The sequence below is a fragment of the Papaver somniferum genome, chromosome 8, assembly GCF_003573695.1.
Source record: "Papaver somniferum cultivar HN1 chromosome 8, ASM357369v1, whole genome shotgun sequence".
Taxonomy (NCBI): Eukaryota; Viridiplantae; Streptophyta; class Magnoliopsida; order Ranunculales; family Papaveraceae; genus Papaver; species Papaver somniferum.
This window is the reverse complement of record NC_039365.1, coordinates 120,301,232-120,309,916: the sequence shown is the minus strand read 5'-3', so window position 1 is coordinate 120,309,916 and position 8,685 is coordinate 120,301,232.

Genomic DNA, 8,685 nt, shown 5'->3' with positions numbered 1-8,685 from the left:
CCCCCCCCCCCTCCAGTTCCCTGTTGAGAAAAAACAAAGGGGGAGTATGCGCGTTCCATATACATCCCTCCCTCCCAGTTCCCTATTGAAATAAAAATCAAAAGGGGGAGTAGGCGCGTCTAACATATATCCCGCCCTGACAGAAGAAAAAGAGAAAAAAGAGGGGGAAGGATAGGCGCGTCGTTCGTTATTCATCATTTGATAGTAACACACAACAATGGAAATAGCCAATACATAATCGGCCTCATTAGCCAATCCAGCGATCCCCTTCAATTCACAAGGAATATCAAAGGAGCGAACAAGCGCGGAAATTGCTATAAGGAGAAAAAACCCGCTCAAAAATAGATAAACGACAACCAGATATGTCTTGAGGTTTACGAAACAAAAAATAATAAAGCACAGTAGGAAACACGCACAATCAAAAGATTAAACTACCATCAACTTAAACAAATGTTAAAAGAGTCTAAAACAAAATAAAAGCAATACAACAACCCGACTTAAAAATAGATTGACCGGACAAGATGAAATTGTTCATAAGATAAAAAGAAAAGAGTGCATCAGATTGATTGAAGGGATGAAAGTTCTTGTTGCGCCTTCTCAAGAGCATCTCGGGCACCCTTCTTTGTAGCTTCTGCATGAAGCACCTCATCGCTCGTCGCCCCCATCTGAGTAAGAAGCTGGTCCAGAACCTCTCTCATCTGCTTGGTCACCCAAGAGCACTTCTTCAATTCTTCCTCGAGTTTGGTTACCCGAGTGGTAAGTTGAACACGAGGGTCTTTACGATTCTTCACCTGCACTAACAACGCCTCTAGACAACCTATCGGAAATTTCAAGTTGGTGGATGTCCGCACAGACGCTTCCCAGCTGTTAATCTTGGTTGCATAAATAGGACTATCCTACCTTAGTAAGCTCATCGGCAACCTCTAACATATTCTTGGTCATATAGCACATCGTCCTCATATCTAACAGTCCGACGCTGACCATATGGCCACCAGTACGCTCGATAATATCCTTGTATGCAGCAGCGAAAGGGGACGGAACCCAAAACCTATAAACCAGAGTATGAGTGGAAGGGTCGACCCCAGCTACAGCGGTCTCCACCATTAGGGGGAATTGGAGCCTCGCACCTGTATCAGTGTGAGAGACTTCTGCTTGGGCATCGGGTAGATGCACATTCGCTTGAGATCCTCCGCCATCTTTACGAGGGCGCTTGGAGCCAATATCACTACTGGCATTTATGCGACGACCGGCATCAGTTCCGAGGGTTTCAGGTTTGCTCCCTCCCTTGCGGTTACTACCCATAGCCTGATAATAAAGCCAGTTATCAACAAAAACGCGAAAAAAAAAAACCTTAGACGCGACTTGGCGCTGAGAGGTATTGATATCTTCTTCGCGGGACACCGAAGAACCAGATGACGAGCTTGGACCGCTAGGTGTGCCTGAAAATACGAAAGTGATAAAATGATGAACAAAACCCGATGATTTATAACAAAATAAGGAGGAGAGAGGGAGAAATATTCGTAAACGCAAGCAAGATTAATCTGGCTACCTTGGAAACCACTAGTAGGAAACGCCACGTGGGATGAGGACCCACCAAACACCGACCGACCATATCCAGATGGGCTCATTGACTCCAAAACAGCATTAGGGGACACAGAAATTTCACCTCGAGCACGAACGGTCTGCATGCGAGGAGCGCAGACAGATATCAGTTTAAGACGTGGCGAACCCCATCCACCACCCTCGGACAAGATGATCCCCAGATTATGCAACTGATCAGCAAAAGAAGGAGCGGGACTTCTAACGATGTCCTGAGGAGGCTGTGACGCGCTCCTATGGAGAGGCTTCTCATATTGTAAAGGGGAAAAGTTAGCAGAGGAACTAGGGCGCAAAGGGGGATCTAAAAAAATTTCCGCCTCACGCTTGGCCTTCTTGGCAAGACTCTTATCAGTCCATTCATGCTCAGGCATGTTCAAATACTCTTACATCGTAAATGAAGGGGCCTTCCACCCCACGCGAGTAGAAAGTGGAGCACCCTGGGAACATGGTCGAACCGTTCGCCCATCAGTGCATGGGTCGGGTCAAAAAAAAGGGGGGAAGAAAGGAATGATTCTGTCATACCTGAGTCGCCAGAGGACTCGAAGAGGGTTTGGAGACATTCAGGCGGGTAGGCTTTCGACTTGAAAATTTCGTCTCTTTCTTTGGCCGAATAGGATTACAACCCTCTGGAGGATCCCAAGAAGTCAAGACAGGTTCCAAGGAGCAGCCTTTGGTACCTGAAGGGAGACGATGCGCCATCGCTATAGCATCATCAAGCTTAATCCTACTCGACACATGCAATATTTTAAGATCCTTGTAAGACAACTCCTTAGGGGGAACTGGTTCCTGCAGCGGAAAATTCAAAGCCCAGCACCGCATAGAAAGCTGACAATTATGAGAACCCTCGGTAACTCCGGAGGATCGATCTTGAAGGGGATGTTTGAATGAGAAGTTGATTCCCCTATCCGCTAGGCGCACTGGTACTTTGAAGACGTAGCGGTTGAAACTAGATACAATATCTGAGGCATCAGTACTTTCCGGAGGAGGAAACCTTTGAGGGACTACCTGAACAAAACCAACTTGACGAGCCGTACGGTCGGGATTGTAAGATATGGCTATGAATTTACCAGCATGGAAACCGGGAAGATATCCAGGCAACACCGTCATTACCGAATCAAAATATGATTCATACAGATACTGGTTTGAATCCAAGTCCGCGTCAAAAGGTGAAGTAAACTCACAATGGGTTGGACCAGATCGGGCGTCATGGTAACGGAGCGGTCTAAAATCCTTGGCCACATCCAAGAACTGCGCTATGTCGCCTTTAGGTACTTTCCCCTTTCTGCGCCAAAGAGCCATACGAGGATAGATATACATGACCGCAACCCTTTCCACCGAACCATCATCCTTCCTGACATCTTCTTCGCGATGGACTTCTAACTCGTGGGGATCGGGGAGCATATGGAGGAATGTATTCCCAAGACCACGCAAGCATGAAGCTTGCGGGTATGAAAGTCTCGATCTTATGCGCCGAGCCAACCATTTGGAGATCCTGGAAAAACAAGTCTAAGTATCGGTACAAACCACCCAGGAACATGGGAGCAAGAGGGAAAGAAACCCCGCGGGATAATAACACCTCCATCGGAACCAATTCATTCTTTATGGTGTCCTGGGGGCTATATTCGAACACATCACGACAAAGCCAAAGGAGAATGAAGGCGGCCAGTTCTGCCCGAGGATTGGATTCTTTACGCTCCGAGGGAAACACCTTCCCATCCACGAGTCGGGAGGCCCAGAATCGAAGCCATAGAGGAAAAGTCGCGCTCTTATGATACTTGTGATCCACTCGGAATCATAGGCAATGACTGGAGTGTTGCGGCCGCGAATTGATTCGAAGGCGCGGAACAAACTGTTAAGTAGACGCTCCCCCGAGGGAGGAACTGAAGGATTATTTTTCTTCATACTCTCAACAGCTTTCCCTTTAGCAACAGCCGACGAGCCCGCTTTAGTAGTACTGATAGCCTTACCTCCTGCGGTGACAATTTTCTTTATCTGCTCCTGTTGGGTTGGTGCCTTGCCTTTCTGAACTAGTTCGACTCAAGAAGCGTCCTTATAATCTAACAAATAACAGCATAAATCTCGGTCGTCCGGGGTCAGCGCTTCATAGACGGCCACCTCATCATAAGAATGGGATCCATGGAGAGCTAACCAGTAAGTGCGACGACGTCTTCCAAGACTATAGTGGCCTATCCCCAAGATGTGAGGAGAGTATGAACGGGAGAATCCCAGCGACAGAAAAGCCGCGTCGTGTAGCGCTTACATCTCTTTATCTCCCGCTGAAGAGAGGAATCTACGGCCTCACTAATTTTAGCCTGGCAGAGTTTGGCCGCGTGATCAGGATTATTGCGGATAAAAGTTGCCCAATGTGGCTAAATCGGAGGAGTCTTCGACACATAACGGGTGTCGATGTCCGGAAGCCCGTAATCACCACGATGGATGGACATACGGGGAAACCTTCTTTACGGAAAGGTGGTTGTACTTTCCGGATCCGGGTACATGAGCCATCCCAGGGCGTTCGGATAAGGTAATACCGACGGATTCAGGAGATGAGGTTATCATTCAAGGGTATCACGCGTCTATTCCCACGATATTCCTTTAATTTCAATGCGCGTTTTATTTGAGGGGCCCCGGAAAACTCCGCAAGTGTGTAGGCTTTGCCGTCAGCGGGGGGAAATAAGTGAATTTCTTGTTCTCCTGAATACTCGCTCTCTTCCGGGCCATTACTCATTATCTCCTCGGATTCGTCGGACTCGCTCGAGGAGTTGTCATCGGAAGAACTGCTAGACATGGCGTAGCAACGGGTGTGATGCCTGAAGAAAGAGATGAGCAGTAAAATAACAAAAGAAGGTAAATTAGAACTCATATTTATAGGGAATTTGGAGGCATAAAGGTGGAAGTTACACAAGTAGGCACGATAATTAACAAAAGTTAAGAATGATCGTCCAAAGAGAAGTTATAACATCTCCCACTAACATGAAAGTAGTAGAGAGGCGGATAGTGACTATAAGGTTATCTTATGACTAACCTCATATTCAGGGGACTAATGTTGATACGTGAAAAATGATTCCCCTTAACCAGGCTAGGGTGCCCCAAAGAGGAGAAAGGCCACACATGGAACATGGGGACTAAGGCCCAAGTCCACCAAATAAGTATTCATGAGTTGGAAGGGACAATTAAGGAATTAACAAGGAACAAGGAGGTTATATTAGAGAAGGGTTAGTAGTAATTAAGGAGGTTTAGGACACATGGAAAGATGTCATAAAAAGAAGGGGCTTTTGGAAAGTCTATATAAGAAAGGACAAGGTACAATGGAAAGACAACTCTCTCTCATACCATTCTAAGAAAAGTGAGGTCATCTTGGTAGACTAGGACGGGTAGAACCTAACGATAATTCCGGTATTAACAATTAGCACTCTAAGTTCAAGGGACTATCGGGTGAAGATCTTAATCGACATCTTCAACGGTTTCAGAAAAAAGTGCGAAGTTTGAGAAAGAGTGATGACGACATCGGTGGACCAAGCAAAATCATGGTTATACTATCTCCCTTCTAGAAGTATTACCACGTGGACCGGAATGAAAAAGATGTTCTTAGAAAAGTATATCCCTGCTTCTAAAGTTGCAATATTCGTAAGAAGATCAGTGTTATTGTGCAGATTACTAGAGAGTCTTTGTATGAATATTGAGAGAGGTACAAGATATTATTGGCAAGTTGTACTCTCACCATAAACCACCATAACTTATCATTAAACACTTCTATGAGGGGTTACTACCACATGAGAGACACTTGATTGATGTTGCTAGCAGTTGTGCATTGGCTAATAAGACCATCGAGGAACCTACTAGTCTGATAGAGAGCATGGCTGCAAACATGCAACAATTTTACACTAGATATTCATCGACAGTTAGAAGAGTTAGTGAGATGGGAGATTATTCACACATATAATAACGAATATGTAATATAGAAAAGATGGTCCAATGGATAGCTTCTGCAGTTTCCTATATACAAAGATGAAGATGAGGTGAACGATGTATTTACTAATCAAACATGAAAAGGCGAGGGTACCAAAATATACCTCAACCTAAAACTTTTCCTACCTATAAGTCCTTTCTCCGAAAGTGATTGTCTATGGACTGATTTGAGATAATACAACTAATCGGTTCACACTTCGTGTGATCTTCTATGGATACGAGATCGAGACAATACAACAACGAAGTATGTTTACTTGATACAAAGGTTCAGACTTAACCAAACACAATAGGATTGCTTATCAAGTAAATAAGAATTAACGTTTGTGTAATTTACTTTAATTATAATAAAACAATTATAATGCAGAAGATAAAAGTAAATGACACAGCAAGATTTTTTTGACGAGGAAAACTGAAAATGCAGAAAAACCTCGGGACCTAGTCCAGAATTGAATACTTTCAGGATTAAGCCGCTATACAAAATTACACTAACTTCGTATAGTTGAGACCAAGTAACTAACCCTATAGTTCACCTAGTTCCGTCTGTATTCCCACGCCTCCAACTTATAAATAAGTCACGTACTTGGATCAATCCCTTTTGTTCGTATTCCAAACAGTAAAGGAACAAGAAATTTGTTTGGTATCAACTCTATTCAACCAAGTGATATGAGTCGGACAAAGGCTCTTCTGTTTATCTCAACATAAACTCCTTCGTCAGGTCTAGATCTATCTTATGTTCAATCACCCAAAGGTAATTGATTAAGATTAAGCCAACAACACCTTTAATCCGAAAAACCGTGTTGATGCCGATCTACTCAATTAATCAGTCCAATCTACCACAAGGATAAACTGATTATTAATTGGATCCTCTTTTACCGAAACAAGTATTGTGCACACCAAAGATTGTAAAATCCAAGTTAGATCTTCAATATCTTCTTTGTCTTCAAATCTTCTTAAATCTTTAATAAAAACCTGCACACAATCACTTGAATCTCTTGTGATCAATCACGCACAGAACGGAGTCTGTTAACAATGGATTATCACAAGATCGTCTTTAGAACTAACAACAGTCTAAAGATCCCTGTCGAAACTCTGAACTAGTTTGAGTGAATCTTATATCAGAAGAGAAGATTATCAAGAATAAAAAAACTAGGTGCAATCATATTTCAACCACCGTTAGTCAATCAAATCAATCAAAAACAAAGATAAACCGCAATTATCTAGTTTCCCACCAACGATTCACACGGGATTCCACGTGCCCCATGCTACTCGGGTCAGAGCATAAGGGTCACGCTAGAGCTTCTCAATCCCAAAAAAGACTTTAAACTGAGCGGCCGTAAGAGATTTCACCTAATTATATTACTCTCCTCTCCGATAGGCGGCTACACCAGTAACAACAACAAAAGAGTATATCTGTTGTTACGAAGGATTAGTTTGCTAGTTAGGCAAACTTCGTGTATTTATAAACAAGGAAGTTTGGACACCAAGGAATTTCCAAAACCTAAAATATTCTCAAGATATTCATTAAAGCACAAATTCGGTTTCCGTAATTCCTGGAAATGCTTTGTCCAAATAACGATCGAAATCGCTCGGAAAATTTAATTAGTAAATGAACATTATTAATTCTGTAATTTCCCTACAAAATGAAATTCATAACCTTAATTAAAAGACTCTTAACTTACTTATGTTTTGATCCTGGGATTCTCTTCCCTTAGCCGTTAAGGAATATCTTTGAATAATTATAGAAATAAACATTCACAGCACATGTTCAAAGTTTGTCGACATCTTTACTTTGTAAGTTCTCTTTCACAGTTACAACCTTGAAACCGATTTGCCACACTTCCAATCAAGTTTAGAATTGGTTCATCTGACTTTCAAGAACTATGTGATTGATCAAACCAACATTCAATCACAATCATGGGTTTAACGGTTCTACCAAAACAAGTTTAGGTTCTACCTCCATGTGAATACCACGCATAGTCACACTAGCTTCCCAAAGATTCGGTTGACTAGGTATTAGGATCGGTTCCCCACATATATAGGTATCTAACTTATATGTGTTGCATATGTCCATAGGATCGGTTTCCCTTTCTGCTATAAACCTTGCTGCACCCCATACAAGGATCTTGATGTACTTCACCCCTTACTAGGATCGGTTCCCTTTCCCTTACAAGGATCGGTTCCCTTTCCCTTACTAGGATCGGTTCCCTTTCCCCAAGGTCAGACATAATCCAATCATACCACATGTGATTACTTAAGATTGGTTTTACTAATAAAAGTTATACCAATACATAAGTCAGGACTTTGTGAATAGTTCTACCAAGAACACAACAAGTTGTGAGCGGTTATACTCTATCACACATATTGGTTGTTCATAAGATATGCAATGAATAACAAAACCAATAACTCCTGTAAATTTCCTTTTCGGTTCACAAACAAGTTTATGAACTTACTTCCTTATAACATATGTAAACATTGTTCCCTAGGATGAAATCCTCACCTCATACCCATACATAATCACAATAACATTCAAATGATTATGTTGATGTCTTATCTACAAAGTTTAATGGTTATGAAATAAACCTCGTATTATATTCCTTAATACTATGTCTATCTAGAGTTCAAATATGTTGCGCAATTATGTTTCAATATGCACAACTTGAAAGATACGTTAGGGAATGAAACAGTTCAAGTCAAATATCATTAACCTCAAGTGGAAGGATGATTGTTGTCGTTGTAGCTCCTTGATTCTTCACATCTTCAAGACTTCGCAATAATTGTAATGTCTCATATCCTAATACTTTCAAGCTAACCTATACGAAGTTTAACTCTAGTACATAATCAAGCGACTCTTAACATGAGTTTTGATTCACTAAAATATGACAACCAAACTTGACATACCAACGCTTGGTGGGTTCAACCAAGCAATTCTCTAACAATCTCCCCCTTTGTCAATTTTAGTGACAAAACTCTTACATCATATGGATAAACAAATTACAATAATTCATTATAATCCGCTTGATTCCCGATTCAACAGCACAGTAAAACTGCTTACATTCAATCCTTGAAAATGTCGTTGTTGACATTATAATAACACAGCAAATACCCCCCCCCCCCCCA